The 24,366-nt window shown below is 36.9% G+C and overlaps 1 long non-coding RNA gene across 1 annotated transcript; it reads right to left on the reverse strand.

Moving 5' to 3' along the window:
• Positions 1–415: 415 nt before the first annotated feature.
• Positions 416–23,143, reverse strand: LOC117073375. The gene is made up of 3 exons (XR_004433212.1): positions 23,133–23,143; positions 14,699–14,858; positions 416–443 (listed from the first exon to the last, which is right to left on the reverse strand). It is a non-coding gene; the product is annotated as an uncharacterized LOC117073375 (long non-coding RNA).
• Positions 23,144–24,366: the final 1,223 nt, after the last annotated feature.

Raw genomic sequence — 24,366 nt, forward strand, 5'->3', positions numbered from 1 at the left:
TATAACCCACAAATCCCATTTCTAGGTATATATCTGAAAAAAAAATGAAACTTGAGTCTCAAAGATATAGCTGTACTCCTATGTGCAATGCTAAATAGATAAAGGACATGTGCTATATACACACAATGGAATACTAGCCACCTTTAAAAAGAAAGAAATCTTGACATTTGTGACAACATGGATGAACCTGGAGGGAATTATGCTTAGTGAAATAAGTCAGACCCAGAAAAATAAATACTGCATGATCTCACTTATATGTGGAATCTAAAAAAGTTGAAGTCATAGAAACCAAATAGAATGGTGGTTGCTGAACGTTGGTGTGGGGGATTGGCAAGATGTTGGTCAAGGATATAAACTTTCAGTTATAAGATGAATAAGTTCTGGAGATCTGGGTGACCATAGTTAAGAATCATGTAGGCCAGGTGCAGTGGCTCATGCCTGTACTCCTAGCACTTTGGGAGGCCAAGGTAGGAGGATTGCTTAAGGCCAGGAGTTCGAGACAAGCCTGAGCAGTGAAACCCCAAATTTACAAAAATTTCTTTAAAAATATTATTGACGCGTGGGGGCATACATCTGTGGGCTCAACTACCCAGGAGGCTGAGGCAGGAGGACTGCTGGAGCCCAGGAGGTCGAGGCTGCAGTAAGCCATGATTGTACCACTGCCCTCCAGATGGGATGACAGACTGAGACCCTGTCTCAAAAAAAAAAGGAAAGAAAGAAAAAAGAAAAATGTATTATGTGCTTGAATTTTTCTGAGGATAGATCTTAAATAGTCACACAACACACAAAAATATGAAACTGTGAGATGTGAGATGATGGATATGTCAATTAGCTTGATGGCGGTAATCATTTCACAACAAATACATGTATTGCAATATCATGCTGCATACCTGAAAAATTATTTGTTAGCTATACCTCCGTAAAGCTGGAAAAAAATAAAGGCAGTTGGTAGAGAAACAATAAGAAAAAAAAACCAGGAATTCTTGCATGCAGAAATCTCTGAATAGAGATGAAGAAGGAGGAAGAAGTCCTGCTGCTGCAGATTCCTAGGGTTCTGTCCCTGATTCGGAGACTTGGGAAACACCTGCCTTCCTCCAGAGACCACTGGGCCCAGGGAACCACTAATGCCTGAAGCTTTTGTTCCAGCTGGAATCCAATCTTAAGATCTTGAAAACATCGGTGAAAAGGCCAAAGTAGGAACTAAAAGCTGACATTTCTAAGATGGTTCCCTACTTAAGATGTGTCTTTTGAAAAAGAAGGAGAGAAATCCTAGCTGTGGTGTAGCCTTCTCCTTGGTTCTGGGAAATGTCACACAAATGGATCATAGTTATCTAATATAGAAATGTCAAGGCCAATGTGTTCCACTCACAAGTCTGAGCTCTATTCTGAGATTGTTTCTTGTTTGGGGGTTAAAAGATGTCCTTTATTTTACTATGTTTTTAAATACTTTGGTAATTTGATCATACATTGGTGGAGGCAGATGACATGTATTAATAATTGGTTGGGTGCCTGGAATACGAAGGGAGAATGACAAACACTTGGAGATGAGAGTACTAAATTAGTCTTGGGAGTTAAACTATTACATCCACATGTGTGGCTTGAGGCCGAACACCTCCATAGGAACTGATCTAAAAAAATAATAACATAACTAGAAATAATCCTTCTGCATGAGTTGAAGTAGGCACTCTGGTATGCTTCATCTCATTTAATCCTCCCATCAACCTTAGGAAAAAGGGAATATCAACAAATCTATTTTCTGCATGGGGAATGTAGCCACTAAGCGGTTAAGAATTCCAAGGAAGTGTGTGACCCACAGAGGTCATTGTCAGCAAAAGCACATAAAAAGGCAAATAACGATGGCAATTTAAGCACCTTTATGTCTCCCTTCATTGTTTAGGAGAAACAAAATTGTATGTAGAAGATCAGGGCATCTTGGGTATGGGACAGTTGTTCTCTATTCTGACTATCTCCAAGGTCACCATGACCAGGCCAGTCACCTCCCAGTTCACTTCCTTCTATGACCTCAATAATCCAACAAGTTTCTGGGCCCTGTAGTCTGAGTGGGGAAGGGCAGGAAAACTAGGAAGCTGGAGTGGACCCAGGGGACCAACCAAGAGACGACTGCCAAAGTCCAGATAAGAGATGGCCAATGCAAGGCCTGTTTGAAGAACTTGCTTGCGGGAGAGACCAAGTGTGGCATTGAGGCTGTGGGCCTTAACAACGGGGTGACTTGTGTTGCACTCAAGAATAAGTTTGGAGCTTACTAAATGTGGACGTCTACTGGAGAACCAAACAGAAGTATTAAATGAGAATTTGGGAATGTAACACTAGGCCTCAAAGGAGAGGTTAGAGCTTCAGATATAACCATGAGAAGCAATGTGGATTGCTGGTATTTACAACCTCTGAGTGGAAGAGCATATCTAGAAAGAGTGTTGATTTAAAAAGAAAAAGAAATAGGAAAAATAGAAGACTACTGTGGCTCATAAACCAAATGAAAAAAGAAAGCATTTTTAAAAAGTATGGAATGGGCATCTCTGTTACTGAGAGTGTAAGTAATAGAATTGACCAAGGGTTTTGATAGGTCATATGATTTGCAATTACTTTGGAAATTATGCTGATTGGCAGAAAGATTCAGGATCATTTTTCATCTTTTCTAATGCTTTTTGCTTTTCATAACTTTCAAATGTTTTGGCTTGGCATTGATGACTTTTCCTGTTTTGACTTTATGGCCCCATTTAATTTTCAGAACATTTTCTAAATTTCAAAATATGCTAACCATTGAAGGATTTCAACATTGAGCAATGAGAAAACAAAGCTAGAATTATATATTCTCCCTCTTATAAATGTTTTATTACCGTGAGATAATCATGTATCTCTTCTAATTATATAGTATACAACCTGAGTTAAAAAGATTTTGACTAAGAACCTGTATTTGGGGTTTAATAATTAAAATTGAGTTTCTTAATATAGTTTAGAATACCATTGCAATTCTATTTTTATTGTCTGTATTATTCTTTATCCTGCCTCATTTGAGAAATGACATTGGGCTACTTATGTTTCCATTTGCTAAGCTACCAGGCTGCCGTTGAATTAGCTCTCTTTGGCATTACTAGTGCTATGCACTGAATTGTGCACTCTGCCAAATTCATACACTGAAGCCCTAACTCTCTAACTGATTGTATTTGGTGACAGGGCCTATCAAGAAGTAATTAAGGTTAAATGAGGTCATAAAGGCAGAGCCTGGATATGATAGGATTTATGTTCTTGTAAAAGGCACCAGAGTTCTTCCTGAAAACCATGAAGAGTTCTCGCCAGAAACCAAACTCTTCAAGAGCCTTAATCTTGAATTTTGCAGCCTCCAGAACTGTAAGAAATAAATTTCTGTTGTTAAAGCTACCTAGTCTGCAGGATTTTGTTACAGTAGCCCAAGCAGCCTACACGTGAAAATAAGATAATGATGTTCTAATTCTACCATCACTTACCCCCATATTTGTAAGATATTTTATATTCCTCAAATATTTTTATTTGTAAATCTTCTGCTGTTTCACCCATTCAACAAATGTATTAGCAAATATTTATTGCGCATTTATTATGTGCCAGGCACTTTTCTGGTGCCAGAGGTATAGAAGTGAACAAAACCTATGTGGCATTTATGTTGTAACACACATAGAAAACAATTGAGTAAACAAAGGCGATGATTTCATTAAGGTCACACATTGCTACCTACAGAACTAAAATTCAAACCTGGGATTTTGATTTCTAGCCCAATGTTCTTTCAGTTTCAATCAATCTTTCTTTCATGCTTAGGGAAGATGTTCCACAAATGGTTGCTCAAGCTTCACCCTCCAATAAACCCAATGACCAAAAATTCCTTCGCTAGTGCTACATTTACTCAACTTCTTTTTACTTTATCTTATATTCTCAGAGTCCAATATAAAAATCACTTAATAATTTTTTGGGAATTTCGTTTAGAAAATAGAAGAGTATGTTTTTGTCTCCTTTGATGATTTGGAATACCTTCTTATTTCAGATAATTACAAACATATATGTTGGTAGTCAGGCCTTTTTTTGATTTTCATAAAGCTTGAAACCAAGTTTTAGAATCACTTATGGCAAATACACTCACCCTATACAGTGTGTATAATTTCATTGTTCCTATTTTGACCTGATTTTCTTCTTGTGCTTTAATTTCCTCTGGTCCAGGGTATTTATTTCCATGGGTATTTATTTCCATGTGTTGAGGCATCTTTATTTAGAATCTTGGAACTGGTAGTGTCACCCCTGCTTGGAATAGTGGTGATAAAAGTCAAATCTGCTCCATTATGATAGACAGTTATAGTTCTCATGTTTACAGAGTTGACACACTTACATATGAAATTTTTATGTTGTCTAATCTATCAATGCTGGTAGAGGAACCAACAGTGCCATTGTAGTCAAGATGATGAATAAAGACAACATTCATGTTTGCAGACAGAAAGTAGACCAAATAAAAAAGAAATGCTAAAAGTTTTCAAGAAGGAGCATGGAGGAGATGATCTCTCAGGATAATCATCCAGCCTCATATGACTGAGTTTTCATATGTCTTTTAGAAACATTACTCTGAACCCAGCCATTTGGTGTGGATTTGTAGGTATCTGGAGGCAGAGAGTGGGGTGAAGTACTGAAGAGATTACAAAACTTTGCACTAGGGGAAGGGGTTTTCTTTCTTGTCTGGAGGTCTACTTTGGAGTTGAAGTGGAAACAGCTATGCCCTAGTTCCACAGACTCTAGCCAAACCTCACAGCCACAGTGAAATTTCCCAAGCTTCTACAAGTCAGTGTCATCTTGATTTTATTAAAGTTGCCTCAGGACCAATAGTGCCATGGCAACAAATAAGAGCATCTTGGCAAGATCACAGGGTTGTCTTAATTATATGTTGAGTTGTTGAGTAAACCTATACCGGGCTGCTCTGGCAGGGTAACAGATGCTCACCAAGAAGACACCTGGAGGGCCAGCCCTCTGTTCTTTGGAATTAGCCTTTTCCCTTTTACAGTCCTTTCATTTGCTTTTCCCAGGCATCCTCTCCCCACCAGAAGGATGTTGAATCAGTTAAGAGCAGTCTCTAAGAGTTAGTAGGCATCTTTAAAAGAGGAAGGATAATATTCACCCCCTTGAATTATAATAAGGATAAAGATGGAAAGCACATGAGGTTGTAGTAAGTGTCTGATAAGTGACTATGGCTTATGAATCCAATTGTCCTTTCCATTTGCAAACCAAATTCGCTTTCAGACCAGAGCTAGAAAAGTGAGCTCTGGGCTCAAGCACCCATCTGAACTGGAACTGTGGAAAAGCTGGAAAATAGCAGCAGTTGAGAGTAGCACAGATTTCCGCAGTGCACATACTGTTTTCCTTTGGACCAATAATTATCTCTTGATTTGTAAGCCTCAGGGCAAACACAGGCACAGACACAGACACAAGCATATTCAATTTGTGACTAAGGCACTAATGAGCCCCAAAATAAAAACGCATTTATTATATTCAATTTTTATGAATAAAAATTGTGGTTTTTTTTTTTTTTACTATTTTAGTTACTGTACAGAGGAAAAACCCTAACTCTTGAAACTTCTCTACAACTCACTAGGGCTCTGAGATATGGTCGTGGCAGCTGCTTGCAGAAGACATCTATGTTTCACAACAGAAGCCTGCAGGGGAACAGAAATTAGAAAAATTATTAAGAGCCTTTATGTGGTTTTAGGCCTGACATTTTGTACTTGGCTTTTCTCATTGAGTTTACATATTGCAACCCATTATAAACATTTGGGAGAATGGTCAATATCATTAAAGTTGTGAAACAGTTTCCACTATAAGCTTTAATTTGAAGACACTTGAATTTTATGAATAATTTTCCTTGGTTGAAATTTTCCGTTGTGAGTTTTTACCCAAAGGCGATTTCTTTGTTTATTTGTTTGTTTTTATTTGTTTGTTTTGGAAAAATTTGACATTTAACTCTTTACAGATCAGGACATGAAAATATTCATTCTCCGGTTGATTTTGTTGGATACTTTTGTAGATATGTTCTAAAGGATTTAAACTGCCTGAATTTAAAATTACAAACTTAGAAAATAAAGCAAGCTTTAGTGAGACATCTTAGAAACTAAACATTATTAATGAATGATTAAGATCTTAGAGAAACAAATATATAGAAAGCATTTAGAAAAAAATAATTTCAACTCACATTCTCTCTTTTGCATCTACGAAATTTAAAGAACATGCTGTCTTGGGTTATGTCAAACTTTTGTAAGTGAAAGACAAGTTAATTCTATGCTGTTACAGTTTCTCTACCTGCTTATATTCAGATGGAAAATAAATCTGATATTCTGAAATATTAGTTCTTGATCTTCAAAAAGAAAACAAAAAAAACAAAAATTCTTTCCTCCCTCCTTTCAGAAATGTAAATTGTAGAGAAATTGGTGACATGAACATGAACTGGTGACATGAACATTTTTTACACGAAACGATAGAAGACTTCCAGTTTCAGTTCCTATAAAATGCTTGAATTTGATCACCCTAATCTTTAGATTAAAAAAAAGAACAAATTAAACACCAGTAACTTTTCTTGTTACCATCAACAAAAGGAGCTGTAGAGCAAACTGCCACCCCAAAATTTGAAGAAACGGGAATCCGGAGAATCATGGCTGAGGCCTGTTGGCCAAGATCTGGAATCTCTGAAGCCACTGTTAAGAGATATGGCTCGAGCCACAACTGGTAAGAATATCTCCATAACAATTTTGACAAATTGCTGGAGGCTTTGTGGACTGCTGGAGGGTGATTAAGCTCCTGGATGTTACAGCCTGAGGGCTCCTTCAAACTTTCTTGAGTTTTACCTCTAAGCATCCCATGAGGTTCCCATAGTAAAGATTAAAAAGAAAAAAAAAAAATCCTCATGTCTCTGACAGGAGAAAGTAATTTTTGTAATTATTGTGAAATAACCCCAGAGCATTCTCCGTAACAATAGACTGTTCCTCAAGGTGAAAAACTTTACTAGAGCATCATCCCAGGTGGAGCAGGGGCATTGCTCCTCCTCTAACCCTCTCCAGCCTTGCTGTCTCAGCTAAGAAGACAAAAAAGGTTATGAAGGTCACAGCCCAGGGACACGGACACAGCAAAAGCCTGAGACTTAATCGTAGGAGTATAGATTCCAATACTTGCCCATCTCTACTCCTCACCACTGCACCAACAGGTTTCCTGTGTAATAAGAGTGGACTACATCTTGAAGAGCTGAAAGACACAGACTCCCCCTAAGAAAAGCACCCAGGAGAGCCCAGAGTCAGGAGGGGAGACAAAGATAAGGACAAAGGAGCAATTTAAAGCCTCTAGCGGGTGCAGTTAAAAGGAAAATACACTGGGGTGGATTTAACTGTTACAGCCTTCGTCTTGGGAGGCCAGGGAGATTAACACAAATCCTTACACTAATAGTCTATGTCCTTTAGTGACTATTGCTCAATACTTGAGTGACTAATACTCAATAGCATTCAATGAAAAAGGTACAAGACATTCCAAAAATTAATGAAAAAATAAAGAACAGAAATGAACATCCAAGAATTATAGGATAATTTCCAAATAAATGAGATAGGCATACCAGGAATATCTGGAATACCAGGAGGAAAAAGTAGAGAACAGAGCAGGAAAAAAGTAAATTATAATGCCAAGAATTTCCATTAAATTTTTCTTCGAGACAGGGTCTCACTCTGTCACCCAGGCTGGAGTGCTATGGAACCATCATAGCTCACTGCACCCTTGAACTCTTAGGCTCAGGCAATCCTCCCATCTCAGTCTCCTTAGCAGGTCTAGCTACAGGTGGGCACCACCATGTCTCACTGTTTGTTTTATTTTTTTTTTAGATGGGATCTCACTATGTTGCCCAGGCTGGTCTCAAATTCCTGACTTTAAGTAATTCTCCCGTATTGGCCTCCAAAATTTCTAGGATTACAGGTATGAGCCACTATGCCCAGCCAAGAATTTTCCAAAGTTACAGCAGACATCAAACCACAGATCAAGCTAACGCAGAAAGCATCAAACAGATTAAATAATGAAAATTTTCATTTAGAAGTATCATAATCAAACTACATAAAATCGAAGGCAAAGAAAATAAATCTCAAAAGAAGTCAGAAAAACTAAATACCCTATCTATAGAGGAATAAAGAAAAGAATTGTAGTAGATTTTCTGTCAAAATCCATGCAAGAAAGAGGAATGGAGTCAAACATTTAAAATGTTGAAATAAAATTCAACCTAGAATTTTATACCTATTTGTACTAGAAAGGAATAATAACTCCCCACTAAACATAGTGACCCACCAACTCTACATGACGGCCCCATGTTTCTATACTTTTACAATCCTCCTAACACTTTTATTATGCCTGGAAAGTTGATTTTAAAAATTGTGTTTGTTTTTATTTAGTTAGTTATGAATAAGGCTATCTTTTCACATGTATGTAAGCTGTCCATGTGCCTTTTTCCATTAAGTTATTTGTGAGTTTCTCTATCTATTTTGCTTTAAAATTCTCTCCCATGCTAAGATTATTTATGTAAGTATATGTATAAGCATATTTAAAATGTTTTACTATAGTAATTTCATTTTTTAAATATTTATATTATGAAGTCTTTTAGTATACAAAAATGTATAGACCTTCACTGTCTAATATGGTAACTTCAAGCCATGTATGACTAGTGAGCACTTAAAATATGGATAGTATAAATTAGCATGGGCTGTGAGTGTAAAATAAACAACAGATATCAAAGAACTAATATGAATAAAAGAAATGTAATATACTGTGTAATTAATAACTATATTGATTACATGGTAAAATGATAATATTTAAATATATTGAGTCAAATAAACTATATTACTAAAATTAATTTTACTTTTAAATATTTAATTGACAAGTAAAAATTGATTATATTTAAGCTGTACGATGTGATGATTTGATATGCATATATATTGTGCACTGATTACCACTGTCAAATTAACTAATGTAGACATAATCACCCATATTTACCATTACTTTTAGCTTTTTAAACATGGGAATTAAAACATTTAAAATTACATACGGTCCATATTACATTTATATTGGATAACTCTATGCTTACCATTTAATTTACAAATTTCAACTTTCTGTGAAATTTATTTCATGTCTTTATAGAATGCTCAGAAAACATCTAGCAGGATAAATGTCAGAATGTCTACACCTAAGCATATCATATTCAAATCATGAAAAATCAAAGATAAAGAAATCCTCAAAGAAGCCAGAGGAAAAATAAAATCTTGCCTATATAGGAACAGAGCTAAAAATTATATCAGACTTTTTTTCAAAAGTTATACAAGCAAGAAGAGAATGCAATAAAATATTTAAGGTGCTAAGAGAAAATAACCGCCAACCTAAAATTCCATATCCAGTGAAATTATCTTTCAAAAGTGAAAAAGAAATACTTTCAGACAACCAAAACTTAAGGGAATTTATTGCCAATAGAGCTTTCCTGAGGGATATGTTAAAGGGAATTATTTAAGAAAAGAAAAATTATGTAGGTCAGAAAATCAGATCTACATAAAGAAAGGAAGAGTGTTAGGGAAGAAATAAGTAAAAGTAAAATCTTGAAAATTTGATTTTTTAAAATTCTTAATTAATCTGACAGATAATAGCTTGTTAAAAATAATAGCAACAATGCATTCATTGATTATAGTTTAAGAATAACTAAAATTAATGCCAGCAATGATACAAAGGACAAGCAAGAGATATTAGGAAAGCTTTATTATAGGAACTTGCACTACCCAGGAAGTAGTATAGTGTTATGTGGAGATGGAGTTGGATTAGTTGTCAATATGTATTGCAAACACTAGGGCAACCACTGAAAGAATGGGGAAGGGGAGAGGTATAATTGATGTGCAAAGTAAGGAAAGAAAATGAAGTCCTATAAAATGCCCAATTTAAACCACAGAAAGCAGAAACAAAGACAAAGAGAGTCAATTGAAAAGAGTAACAATAGGGTAGATATTAATTCAACTACATCAATAATCACCTTAAATCCCACTGTTCTAAATATACAATCAAAAGACAGAGATTTTCAGAGTGAAACAACAACCAACTATATGTCATCTACAAGAAATCAACTTCAAATATAAAAATACATATAGATTGAAAATAAAGGGATGGAGGAAGATACAGCATGCTACTACTAATCAAATGAAAACTGGAGTTGTTTTATTGACATCAGACAGAGCTGACTTCAGAGCAAGGAAAATTAGCAAGGATAAGGAAGGGCATCACATAATGACAAATGAGTCAAGTCTGCAGTAAGAAATAGCAATCTTTAATGTATATGTACTTTGCAACAGAGTGTCAATACACATGAGACAAGAAGTGAAACAACTTCAATATGAAACAGATAAATGTACTATTACACTGGAGAATTCAACATCCCTCTATCCATTAGACCAGCAGGCAGAAAATCAGTAAGGCCACAGTTGAACTCACTAGCATCATTAATCAGTTCACTTTAATTAACATGTATAAAATTATGCACATTGTCTTCAGCCTACATGAAATACTAACCAACATAAACAGTATTCTGAAAAAAGAAACCACTTAACAAATTTAAAAGAATCAAAATCATACAATGTTTGCTCTCAGGCCATTCAGGCCACAGTGGAATTAAACTAGAAGTCAGCAATAGGAAGATAGTGGAAAATCCCAACTTGGAAGTTAAACAACACATTTCTAGGAAACACATGGGAGAAATCTCAAGGGAAATTTAAAAATTTCTGAAATAAAAATACAACTTATCAGAATTTGTGGAAGGCAGTGAAAGCAGAGGAAAATTTGTAGCACGAAATGCATGTATTAAAGAATAAAATCTAAACTCAGTAACCTGAGTTTTCACTTAAGAAACTAGAAAAAGAAGAGCAAATTAAATTTGAAGTAAGCAGAAGAAAACATATAATAAAAATTAGAGCAGAAATCATGCCAGTTAAAAAAATCAATGAAACCAAAAGATGCCTCTTTTAAAAACTCAATAAAATTAGTAACACTCTAGCCAGAGTAACTAAGAAAAATAGAGAAGTAACAAATTATTCATATCAGAAATGAAAGAGGTCATCACCACATATTCTGTGGATATTAATACGATAATAAAGAACTACTCAGGAGGCTGAGCCAAGGGAATCTCTTGAACCCAGGAGACGGAGGTTGTGGTGAGCCGAGATCATGCCACTGCACTCCAGCCTGGGCGATAGAGTAAGACTCTGTCTCAAAAAAAATAAATATATATATATATATATAAATATAGAGAGAGAGAGAACAATCTTTTTTTTTTTTTTTTTTTCTTTTGGAGACAGAGTCTCGCTCTGTCGCCCAGGCTGGAATGCAGTGGCCGGATCTCAGCTCACTGCAAGCTCTGCCTCCCGGGTTTACGCCATTCTCCTGCCTCAGCCTCCCGAGTAGCTGGGACTACAGGTGCCCGCCACCTCGCCCGGCTAGTTTTTTGTGTTTTTTTTTTTAGTAGAGACGGGGTTTCACCATGTTAGCCAGGATGGTCTCGATCTCCTGACCTGGTGATCCGCCCGCCTCGGCCTCCCAAAGTGCTGGGATTACAGGCTTGAGCCACCGCGCCCGGCCCAGAGAGAACAATCTTATGCTCACAAATTCAAAAACCTAGATGAAATTGAACAATTTTTGAAAGACACAATCTGCCAAAACTTACACAAGAATAGACAACCTAAATAGGTGTGTGTGTGTGTGTATATATATATATATATATATATGTATATGTATATATTTAATCAAATCAATTTTAGCAAAGGATAATTGGATTTTGAGAAAAAAACAAAATATCATTTACATTAGCACCCCAGAAATAAAATAGTTATAAATTTAACAAAGTATTTATAAGATCTATCTGAGGAAAACTATTAAACTCTGACGAAAGAAATCAAAGAACTAAATAAGTGGAGATATGATCAGTTTCTGGAAAGACTCAGCATTAGTAAGATATCAGTTCTTCCCAACTCGACCTATAGATTCAATGCCATCCCAATCAAACTCCCAGAAATTTATTTTAAGGATATAGGCAAACTTGTTCTAAAGTTTATTTGAAGAGGCAAAAGACCAAGAACAGCCAACACAACACTGAAACTACAGTAATCAAGACAGTATGGCATAAGGCAAATAGATTAATGGAACAGAATAGAAACCAGAGATAGAACCACAAACATGAATTGAACTGATCTTTGATGAAGGAGAAAAGACAATACAGTAGGGAAAGAATTATTTTTACACTAAATGATGCTAGAACAACTAGACACCCACATATAGAAAAGTGAACCTAGACACTGACTTTACATCCTTACATCAAAATGAGTCATAGGCCTAAATGCAAAATGCAAAATTATGAAACCTATAGAAGATAACATAGAAAAAATTTAGATGACCTTAGGCTTGATCATGATTTTTAACTATACACCAAAAACATGATCCATGAAATAAATAATTTATAAACTGGACTTCACTAAAATTACAAAATTTTTTCTCTAAAATACAGTATCAAGAGAATAAAAAGATAAGCCACAGACTGGGAGAATATATTTGCAAATACATACCTTGTATCTCATAAATAACCCATATAATCCAAAATATGTTTTTAAAAACTCTTAAAATTCAACAAGGAGCAAAACATGGAATCAATTTGAAAAGACATCTCATCAAAGTAGATATATACATGACAAATAAGAATGTGAAAAGAAGCTCAAGATGCTCAACATCATGTCATTCGACAATTGCAAATTAAAACAATGATAAGCGTGCATGTGGTTAAAATAAAAAAAAAAAACCCTAACACCATCAAAAGCTGTTGAGAATGGGAAAAGAGCAAATGCTGGTGGGAATGCAAAATGGCGCAGCCATTTTTAAAAACCATTAAGCTATTTCTTACAAAACTAAACATATGTTGTCATATGATCCGGAAGTTGCACCCCTTGCTAGTTACTGAATTGAGTTGAAAATGTACATCCACATAATAACCTATACACAGATATCTGTAACAGCTTTATTCAGAACTACCAGAATTTGGGAGCAACTTAGATGTCTTTCCATAGGAGAGTGGGTAAATGATCTGTAACATCCAGATAACGGAATATTACCTAGGGCTACAAAGAAATGAGCCATCAAGCCATAGGAAGGTGTAGAGAAAAATTAAATGTGTATGAGAGGGAAGCCGATCTGAAAACAGTGTATACTGTATGATTTTAGCTATATGCTTTCCAGAAAAGGAAAATCTATGGACACAGTAAAAAGATCAAGTTGCCAGGGGGTTGGATATAGAGGACAAAAAATAGGTTGAGCACAGGGGATTTTTAGGCCAGTGAAACTACTCTGTATGATACTGCAATGGTGGATACTAGACATTATGCCTTTGTTAAAACCTGTAGGAGTGTACTGCACAAAGTGTAAACCCTAATGGAAACTATATACTTCAGTTAATAGTAATAATGTGTCAATGTTGATTCATCGAATGTAACAAATGCTCCCTACTAATTCAAGAGGAAAACTGTGTCAGGTGGGAGAGGTTGGTGCATGAGAACTCTGTACTTTTGCACCATTTTGCTGTGAACCTAAAATTGCTCTAAAAAAATCATATTTTTAAAAACTAAAATAGTTCATTACAAATTGTGATATATTAGATTATTTTTCAAAAATATTTGTCTTTCCTGCATGGGTAGAGAATAATTTGCCCTCATTTACCTGACTTTGGACTTGGACGAATGACTTGCTTTGGCCAATGGAATGTTATCAGGCACTGCCTTTTAAGGCTTAAAAAGTGCTCATATGATTGGGCTTTTACTCTTGCACTTCTGCCATTGCCATGAGAAAAATACACCCTGACTTTTCTCAGGAGGGGATGAGCATGAAACAGAGTTGCCCTGGCCAAGTCAGTCCAGCTGAGACTAACCACTCACATCTGACCTGCAGATGTATGAATAAGCCCAAGACCCACAGAACCTCCTAGGTGAACCCAGTCTAGACCCACTGGCACTCAGCTAACCCACAGATATGTGAACTAAATAAGTTAATTTTGTTGTATGCTGCTGCTGTATTCTCATTTTTCATTATGTAGCAATATTTAATAAAGACAAATAGGTACATGGAAGTGGGATGCTACCATAATAAAACCTCGAAGATATAAGTTTGGTTTGAGAACCAGAAAATGGGTAGTGAGAAAACTATTATAGGAGGCTGAAAAATGGTGTTACGTAGCTGTGAAATATTTAGTAAAACTATTGCCTGAAGTAAATTGGAAGAAATATTTGTTTATTTGCATTTACACACAAATTTTAGAAATATTGTGTCCATTTCAGAACATGCACACACACAACAAAACTTGTCTAGAGTTCGATCAATATTGCATGAAACTATAATTTTAAGAGAACTGAGTTCTTTACAATAATATGTCTCCCATTTCATGAACATAGTATGTTCTTTCATTTATTTTGGTCTTTTAAAAATATTTTTTTCTCAAGTCGGGGCACACTGGCTCACACTTATAATCCCAGCACTTTGGAAGGCTGAGATGGGTGGATCAGGTTGGCCCAGGAATTTGAGAACAGCTGGGCAACATGGCAAAACCCTGTCCCTACATAAAATACAAAAACTTAGCCAGGCATGGTGGCACATGCCTGTAGGCCCCAGTGTGGCAGGCCAGGTCTCACTGACACAGGCCTCCATAACAACAGTTTCAGTACTGACCGAGTGGTTAAGTTAAACATTAAAAGCCAGTCCCCTTATACAAAGACAGGGATGTAACAAAAGCCCACCAAGAGTTTTGCCTAGGCCTTTCCTTGGCCTTAAAGGATGACAAAATAACAAAGGAATTCTTAACAGGACCTATGTAGGATTAAACAAGCTTTATTGTGGGTCTGAAGAAACTCTCCAGGCCTCCACAAACAAGTTTATTGACGGTCTGAAGGAACTCCCCAAACTTCTGTGATTTAGCAGGAGACAAGATAAGGGTAATCATCCCAGCACCTGGACCCATTTAGATGAAGGAAATTTACTGAGGCTCCAGAGGAAGATCTTCAGGACTCAGACTTTAGTTACAGATTAAAAGAAGTTAATCACTTATGTCTTTAGATGAATGCACACTTACATGTAGATATACACCGTAGAAGGTATACAAGTTCTGGAAAACTTTGTAATTTTGAGTTGGTCTGGTGACAATCTCCAGGCCTTCTCCCTACAACCAGTTATAGAAGTAAAAACTATCTCCCTCACCAGCTCATCTGCATCTTGTTTTGGGGCCATGAGAAATAGCAGCCTGACCCTTGGTTTGGTCTGGGAACACCACTACTTGGGAGGTTGAGGTGGGAGGTTTGCTTGAGCCCGAGAGGCCAAGGCTGCAGTGAGTCATGATTGTGCCACTGTAATCTAGCCTGGGCAGTAGAGCAAGAGTTTGTCTCAAAGAGAAATTAAAACATATGTGGGGGGTGCCCAAAATGGCTGAATAGAAACAGCTCCAGCCTCCAGCTCCCAGCATGAGCAACACAGAAGATGGGTGATTTCTGCATTTTCAACTGAGGTACCAGGTACATCTTACTAGGGCATGTCAGACAGTCGGTGCTGGTCCGCAGGTGTAGCCCAACCAGTGAGAGCTGAAGCAGGGTGAGCATCGCCTTACCTGGGAAGTGCAAGGGGGAAGAGAATTCCTTTTGCTAGACAAAGGAAATTGTCTTTCCTAGAAAAAGAAAACATAACACCTGGAAAATTGGGTAACTCCCACCCTAATACTGCACTTTACCAAGGGTCTTAGCAAATAGCACACCAGGAGATTATATCCCACACCTGGCCCGGAAGGACCCACGCCCACGGAGCCTCCCTCATTGCTAGCACAACAGTCGGAAATCTAACTGCAAGGTGGCAGCGAGGCTGGGGGAGGTGCGCCAGCCATTGCTGAGGCTTAAGTAGGTAAACAAAGCCACCAGGAAGCTCAAATTGGGTGGAGCCCACCACAGCTCAAGGAGTCATGCCTGCCTTTGTAGACTCCACCTCTGGGGACAGGGTATAGCTAAACCAAAAGCAGCAGAAACCTCTGCAGAAGTAAATGTCCCTGTCTGACAGCTTTGAAGAGAGCAGTGGTTCTCCCAGCATGGAGGCTGAGATCTGAGAACAGACTGCCTGTTCAAGTGGGTCCCTGACTCCTGAGTAGCCTAACTGGGAGACATTCCCCACAAGGTGCAGACTGACACCTCACACCTCACATGGCTGGGTACACCCCTGAGACGAGGCTTCCAGAGCAAGAATCAGACAGCAACACTCGCTGTTCAGCAATATTCTATCTTCTGCAGCCTCTGCTGCTGATACCCAGGCAAACAGGGTCTGGAGTGGACCCCAGGCAAACTCCAACAGACCTGCAGCTGAGGGTCCTGACTGTTAGAAGGAAAACTAACAAACAGAAAGGACACCCACACCAAAACCCCATCAGTACGTCACCAGCATCAAAGACCAAAGACAGATAAAACCACAAAGATAGGGAAAAAGCAGTGCAAAAAAGCTGGAAATTCAAAAAATCAGAGCGCATCTACCCCTCCAAAGGAACACAGCTCATTGCCAGCAACGGAACAAAGCTGGATGGAAAAATGACTTTGATGAGTTGAGAGAAGAAGGCTTCAGTTGATCAAACTTCTCAGAGCTAAAGGAGGAACTATGTAACCAGCACAAAGAAACTAAAAATCTTGACAAAAGAATGGATGAATGGATAACTAGAATAATCAATGCAGAGAAGACCTTAAAAGAACTAATAGAGATGAAAACCATGACACAAGAACTACATGACAAATGGACAAGCTTCAGTAATCGACTCAATGAACTGGAAGAAAGAGTATCAGTGACTGAAGATCAAATGAATGAAATGAAGTGAGAAGAGAAGTGTAGAGAAAACAGAGTAAAAAGAAATGAACAAAGCCTCCAAGAAATATGGGATTATGTGAAAAGACCAAATCTATATATGATTGGTGTGCCTGAAAGTGATGGGGAAAATGGAACCAAGTTGGAAAACACTCTGCAGGATATCATCCAGGAGAACTTCCCCAATCTAGTAAGGCAGGCCAACATTCAAATTCGGGAAATACAGAGAACACCACAAAGATACTCCTTGAGAAGAGCAACTCCAAGACACATAATTATCAGATTCACCAAAGTTGAAATGAAGAAAAAGATGTTAAAGGCAGCCAGAGAGAAAGGTTGGGTTACCCACAAAGGGAAGCCCATCAGACTAATAGCAGATCTGTTGGCAGAAACTCTACCAGCCAGAGGAGAGTGGGAGACAACATTGAACATTATTAAAGAAAAGAATTTTCAACCCAGAATTTCATATCCAGCCAAACTAAGTTTCATAAGTGAAGGAGAAATAAAATCCTTTACAGACAAGCAAATGCTAAGAGATTTTGTCACCACTAGGCCTGCCCTACAAGACACCCTGGAGGAAGCACTAACATGGAAAGGAACAACTGGTACCAGCCATTGCAAAAACATGCCAAAATGTAAAGTTCATCAATGCTAGGAAGAAACTGCACCAACTAATGAGCAAAATAGCCAGCTAATATCATAATGACAGGATCAAGTTCACACATAACATATTAACCTTAAATGTAAATGGACTAAATAATCCAATTAAAAGACACAGACTGGCTAATTGGATAAAGAGTCAAGACCCACCAGTTTGCTGTATTCTGGAGACCCATCTCACATGCAGAGACATACATAGGCTCAAAACAAAGGGATGGAGGAAGATCTACCAAGCAAATGGAGAACCAAAAAAAGCAGGGGTTGCAATCCTAGTCTCTGATAAAACAGACTTTAAATCATCAAAGATCAAAAGAGACAAAAAAGGCCATTATATAATGGTAAAGGGATCAATTCATCAGGAAGAGCTAACTATCCTAAATATACATGCACCCAATACAGGAGTACCCAGATTCATAAAGCAAGTCCTTAGAGACTTACAAAGAGACTTAGACTCCCATACAACAATAATGGGAGACTTCAACACCCCACTGTCAACATTAGACAGATCAACAAGACAGAAAGTTAACAAGGATATCCAGGAATTGAACTCAACTCTGTAGCAAGCAGACCTAATAGACATCTACAGAACTCTCTACTCCAAATCAACAGAATATACATTCTTCTCAGCACCACATCACACTTATTCCAAAATTGACCACATAGTTGGAAGTAAAGCACTCCTCAGCAAATGTAAAAGAACAGATATTATAACACACTGTCTCTCAGACCACAGTGCAATCAAACTAGAACTCAGGACTAAGAAACTCAATCAAAACCGCTCAACTACATGGAAACTGAACAACCTGCTCCTGAATGATTACTGGGTACATAACGAAATGAAGGCAGAAATAAAGATGTTCTTTGAAATCAGTGAGAACAAAGATACAATGTACCAGAAACTCTGGGACACATTTAAAGCAGTGTGTAGAGGGAAATTTATAGCACTAAATGTCCACAAGAGAAAGCTGGAAAGATCTAAAATTGACACTCTAACATCACAATTAAAAGAACTAGAGAAGCAAGAGCAAACACATTCAAAAGCTAGCAGAAGGCAAGAAATAACTAAGATCAGAGCAGAACTGAAGGAGATAGTGACACAAAAAGCCCTCCAAAAAATCAATGAATCCAGGAGCTGGTTTTTTGAAAAGATCAACAAAATTGACAGACTGCTAGCAAGACTAATAAAGAAGAAAAGAGAGAAGAATCAAATAGACGCAATAAAAAATGATAAAGGGGATATCACCACCGACCCCACAGAAATACAAACTACCATCAGAGAATACTATAAACACCTCTACACAAATAAAATAGAAAAGCTAGAAGAAATGGATAAATTCCTGGACATTTACACTCTCCCAAGACTAAACCAGGAAGAAGTTGAATCCCTGAATAGACCAATAACAGGCTCTGAAATTGAGGTAATAATTAATAGCCTACAACCAAAAAAAGTTCAGGACCAGATGGATTCACAGCCGAATTCTACTGGAGGTACAAGGAGGAGCTGGTACCATTCCTTCTGAAACTATTCCAATCAATAGAAAAAGAGGGAATCCTCCCTAACTCATTTTATGAGGCCAACATCATCCTGATACCAAAGCCTGGCACAGACACAACAAAAAAAGAGGATTTTAGACCAATATTCCTGATAAACATCAATGCAAAAATCCTCAATAAAATACTGGCAAACCGGATCCAGCAGCACATCAAAAAGCTTATCCACCATGATCAAGTGTGTTTCATCCCGGAGATGCAAGGCTGGTTCAACATTCGCAAATCAATAAACGTAATCCAGCATATAAACAGAACCAAAGACAAGAACCACATGATTATCTCAATAGATGCAGAAAAGGCCTTTGACAAAATTCAACAGCCCTTCATGCTAAAAACGCTCAATAAATTTGGGATTGATGGAACATATCTCAAAATAATAAGAGCTATACATGACAAACCCACAGCCAATATTTTACTGAATGGCCAAAAACTGGAAGCATTCCCTTTGAAAACTGGCACAAGACAGGGATGCCCTCTCTCACCACTCCTATTCAACATAGTGTGGGAAGTTCTGACTAGGGCAATCAGGCAAGAGAAAGAAATAAACGGTATTCAGTTAGGAAAAGAAAAAGTCAAATTGTCCCTGTTAGCAGATGACATGATTGTCTATTTAGAAAACCCCATCGTCTCAGCCCAAAATCTCCTTAAGCTGATAAGCAGCTTCAGCAAAGTCTCAGAATACAAAATCAATGTGCATAAATCACAAGCATTCTTACATACCAGTATCAGGCAAACAGAGAGCCAAATCATGAATGAACTCCTATTCAAAATAGCTTCAAAGAGACTCAAATACCTAGGAATCCAACTTACAAGGGATGTGAAGGAGCTCTTCAAGGAGAACTACAAATCACTGCTCAGTGAAATAAAAGAGGACACAAACAAATGGAAGAACATACCATGCTCATGGAGAGGAAGAATCAGTATTGTGAAAATGGCCATACTACCCAAGGTAATTTACAGCTTCAATGCCATCCCCATTAAGCTACCAATGACTTTCTTCACAGAGTTGGAAAAAACTGCTTTAAAGTTCATCTGGAACCAAAAAAGAGCCCACATTGCCAAGACAATCCTAAGCCAAAAGAACAAAGCTGGAGACATCACGCTACCTGACTTCAAAGTATACTACAAGGCTACAGTAGCCAAAACAGCATGGTACTGGTACCAAAACAGAGATTTAGACCAATGGAACAGAACAGAGCCCTCAGAAATAATACCACACATCTACAGCCATCTGATCTTTGACAAACCTGATAAAAACAAGAAATGGGGAAAGGATTCCCTATTTAATAAATGGTGCTGGGGAAATTGGCTAGCCATAAGTAGAAAGCTGAAATTGGATCCTTTCCTCACTCCTTATATGAAAATTAATTCAAGATGGATTAGAGACTTAAATGTTAGACCTAAAACCATAAAAACCCTAGAAGAAAACCTAGGTAATACCATTCAGGACATTGGCATGGGCAAGGACTTCATGTCTAAAACAACAAAAGCAAAGGCAACAAAAGCCAAAATTGACAAATGGGATCTAATTAAACTAAAGAGCTTCTGCACAGCAAAAGAAACTACCATCAGAGTGAACAGGCAACCTACAGAATGGGAGAAAATTTTTGCAATCTACTCATCTAACAAAGGGCTAATATCCAGAACCTACAAAGAACTCAAACATATTTGCAAGAAAAAATCAAACAACCCCATCAAAAAGTGGGCAAAGGATATGAACAGACATTTCTCAAAAGAAGACATTCATACAGCCAACAGACACATGAAAAAATGCTCATCATCACTGGCCATCAGAGAAATGCAAATCCAAACCACAATGAGATACCATCTCACACCAGTTAGAATGGCAATCATTAAAGAATCAGGAAACAACAGGTGCTGGAGAGGATGTGGAGAAATAGGAACACTTTTACACTGTTGGTGGGACTGTAAACTAGTTCAACCATTGTGGAAAACAGTGTGGCGATTCCTCAAGGGTCTAGAACTAGAAATACCATTTGACCCAGCCATCCTATTACTGGAGATAAACCCAAAGGATTATAAATCATGCTGCCATAAAGACACATGCACATGTATGGGTATTGCAGCACTATTCACAGTAGCAAAGACTTATAATCAACCCAAATGTCCATCAGTAACAGACTGGGTTAAGAAAATGTGGCACATACATACCATGGAATACTATGCCACCATAAAAAAGGATGAGTTCGTGTCCTTTGTAGGGACATGGATGCAGCTGGAAACCATCATTCTCAGCAAACTATCACAAGAACAGAAAACCAAACACCACATGTTCTCACTCATAGGTGGGAACTGAACAATGAGATCACTTGGACACAGGAAGGGGAACATCACACACCGGGGCCTGTTGTGGGGTCGGGGTAGGGAGGAAGGGCTAGCATTAGGAGATATACCTGATGTAAATGATGAGTTAATGGGTGCAGCACACCAACACGGCACATGTATACATATGTAACAAACCTGCATGTTGTGCACATGTACCCTAGAACTTAAAGTATAATAAAAAATAAAAAATAATTTTTTAAAAGAAATTAATACATATATTTATAGAACATGTATATTCTCAACTATCTTTTATACTTTTTGGTGTAAATATTTTACATCTTTTTTATAGATTTATTCCTAGTTATTTGATTTTTTTATGCTAAATTAAATATTTTAAAATTTTCATTTTCTTTTCGTTTGCCACTCCATCAAATACAATTGATTTTTATATGATGGTGTTGATCCCAGTGGTCTTGCTAAATTCACTTATCTAACAGTTTATCTGTAATGCTGAAAAGATTTTTTGTTATTACAATTATGCTGAATTATAATAATTACACTTTTACTTTTTCTTTTATAATCTTTTTACCTTTATTTTCTTTCCTTCCCTTATTGTACTAGTTCCAGGAAAATGTCCCTCAACAAAGAAGGGATTGAGAAGATCATACAATTCAAAATTCATGTAAAAGTCTAACTAGCTCTAAGCCAATGCTTTCTTTTGTATTTTTTTTAAAGTTCAATTTAACTTCACAGTACATTTTTCATAACTTTCCCTGCCATACAAATTGTTCTGAGGCTCACTGAAATGAACAGCTATGTGAACATTAAAGACGAACTGTTTTATTATAAATTACCAATTACATCATTAGGAAAACCAAGAGACCAAAGAAAGCCTTGGGAGTAATGAAACAAATGCACTTCTAGCCAGCATCTATGTTAGATTTTTTTTTTGGCCAAATCCATGGGCAAATCATAAAGATTGACACACAAATGGTGCAACAATCAATTACAAGTTCTCTTGAAACAAATGGAAAAAAAAAACTGCAAATAAATAAAGGGTTTAAAAAAAAAAAAAGAACCAAGTGGGAATTGCAGAAGTAAAAAATACAATATTTTTTCTTTTCAGTTGATACTATGGTCCTACTAGTAAAGACAATGCATACAGTGAGTGAATTTTGAAGACAGAACAATTTAATTTACCCAATCTGAACAACCAAAAGAAAACAGTCTGGAAAGAAAAAGTAAGAGTGAACAGAGCCTAAGGAACCTCAGAGACAACAACAAAAATGCAACACTTATAAACTAAGTCCAGATGTAAGTGCTAACGTATCAATAATTACCTTAAATACACCAATTAAAATATTGGCAAGGTGGTAAAAACAAATACAAATAGCCCAACTATGTGCTGCTTACAAGAAACTCACTTCAAATTCCACAACATAGGTTAGTTGAAAATAAAAGGATGGAGAAAGATATGCTGGTAATTTTTATAACTTAGAAAGTATAGACCAACTCCTCAAAACCCTAAACTACCAAAACCCCCCTGAGATGAAATGATAATCTTAATAAACCTATAACCACCAAATTCACAATTTAAAAGCTCCCTAAAAGGAAATGTCCAGGCCCAGAAGGTTGACCTGAAGAGCTCTTCAAAACATTTTTTAAAAGCATAATAGCCATTTTACAGTGTCTTACAGAAAATAGGAAACAAGGAATTCTTGCCAACTCATTTTATGAGACCAATATTACCTTTCTATCAACACCACACACAGTCAGTGCTAGAAATAGTGTTACAGGTCATTATTTCTTATGGACTTAGGCACAAAACCTATCTACAACATATTAGCAAACTAAACTCTGCAGTGTCCAGTCACACCACCATAACCCAGTAGCATTTATTCCAAGTACACAAACCTGGTTCAACATCTGAAAGTCAATCCATATAATTTACCATGTAAACAAGAGGAAGACAAGTCATATGATCTTATCAATTGATGCAGGAAAAGCATTTCAAGAAAATATAACACCAATTCATAATAAAAACTCTCAACAAGATAGAAATAGAAGGGAAATACTTCAACTTTATAAAAGTATCTACAAAAAAAAAACCTACCTCTAACATCATAGTTAATGATGAAAGACTGAATGCCTTCTCCCTAAGAAGGGAACAGGCAGAGATGTCCACTCTCACTACTCATATTCAACACAGTGCTGGAAGTTCTCACCATTGCATGAAGGCAAGAAAAATAAAGACATACAGATTAGAAAGGAAGAAACAAAATTATCTCTCTTTGCAGAAGAGAATTATCCAGGTAGAAATTCCCAAGGAATTTACTTAAAATAAAAAATCCAAAAACCTCCCAGTAATAATAAATGAATTGAGTAAGGTCACAAGATACAGAATCAATTATCTCTATCTACTAACAATGAACATGTAGAAATGGAAATTTAACCAAGGGTTACATACTGTATGATTTCATTTATATAACATTTTCAAGTTGACAAAATTTTAAGAATAGAGAACAGATTAGTGATTGCCAGAGCGAGGCATTGGGTGAAGAGAAGGAGGTGTGCAGGTGTGGTTGTAAAAGGGTAACAGGGATCCATTTGGTGTTGGAACTATTCAGATATTGACTATTGTGAATACATGAGCCTATACAAGTGATAAAATGTATAGAACCTAATACACACATACAGAATGAATACAGGTAAAACTGGGGAAATCTTAATAAGATTAGTGGATTATATCAATACCAATATCCTGGCTGTGATATTAGAGTTTTGCAAAAATGCTACCATTGTGGGGAACAGGACAATGAGTGCAATGGATCTCTCCATATGAATTCTTTTATAAATGTTTCATATTTTTTATTTTTTTAATTAGCCGATAAAATTATATGTATTTCCCATGTACAACATGATGTTTGGTAGTAGTATACATTG

The sequence above is a fragment of the Trachypithecus francoisi genome, unplaced genomic scaffold (genome assembly GCF_009764315.1).
Source record: "Trachypithecus francoisi isolate TF-2019V2 unplaced genomic scaffold, Tfra_2.0 Lachesis_group4, whole genome shotgun sequence".
Classification (NCBI taxonomy): Eukaryota; Metazoa; Chordata; class Mammalia; order Primates; family Cercopithecidae; genus Trachypithecus; species Trachypithecus francoisi.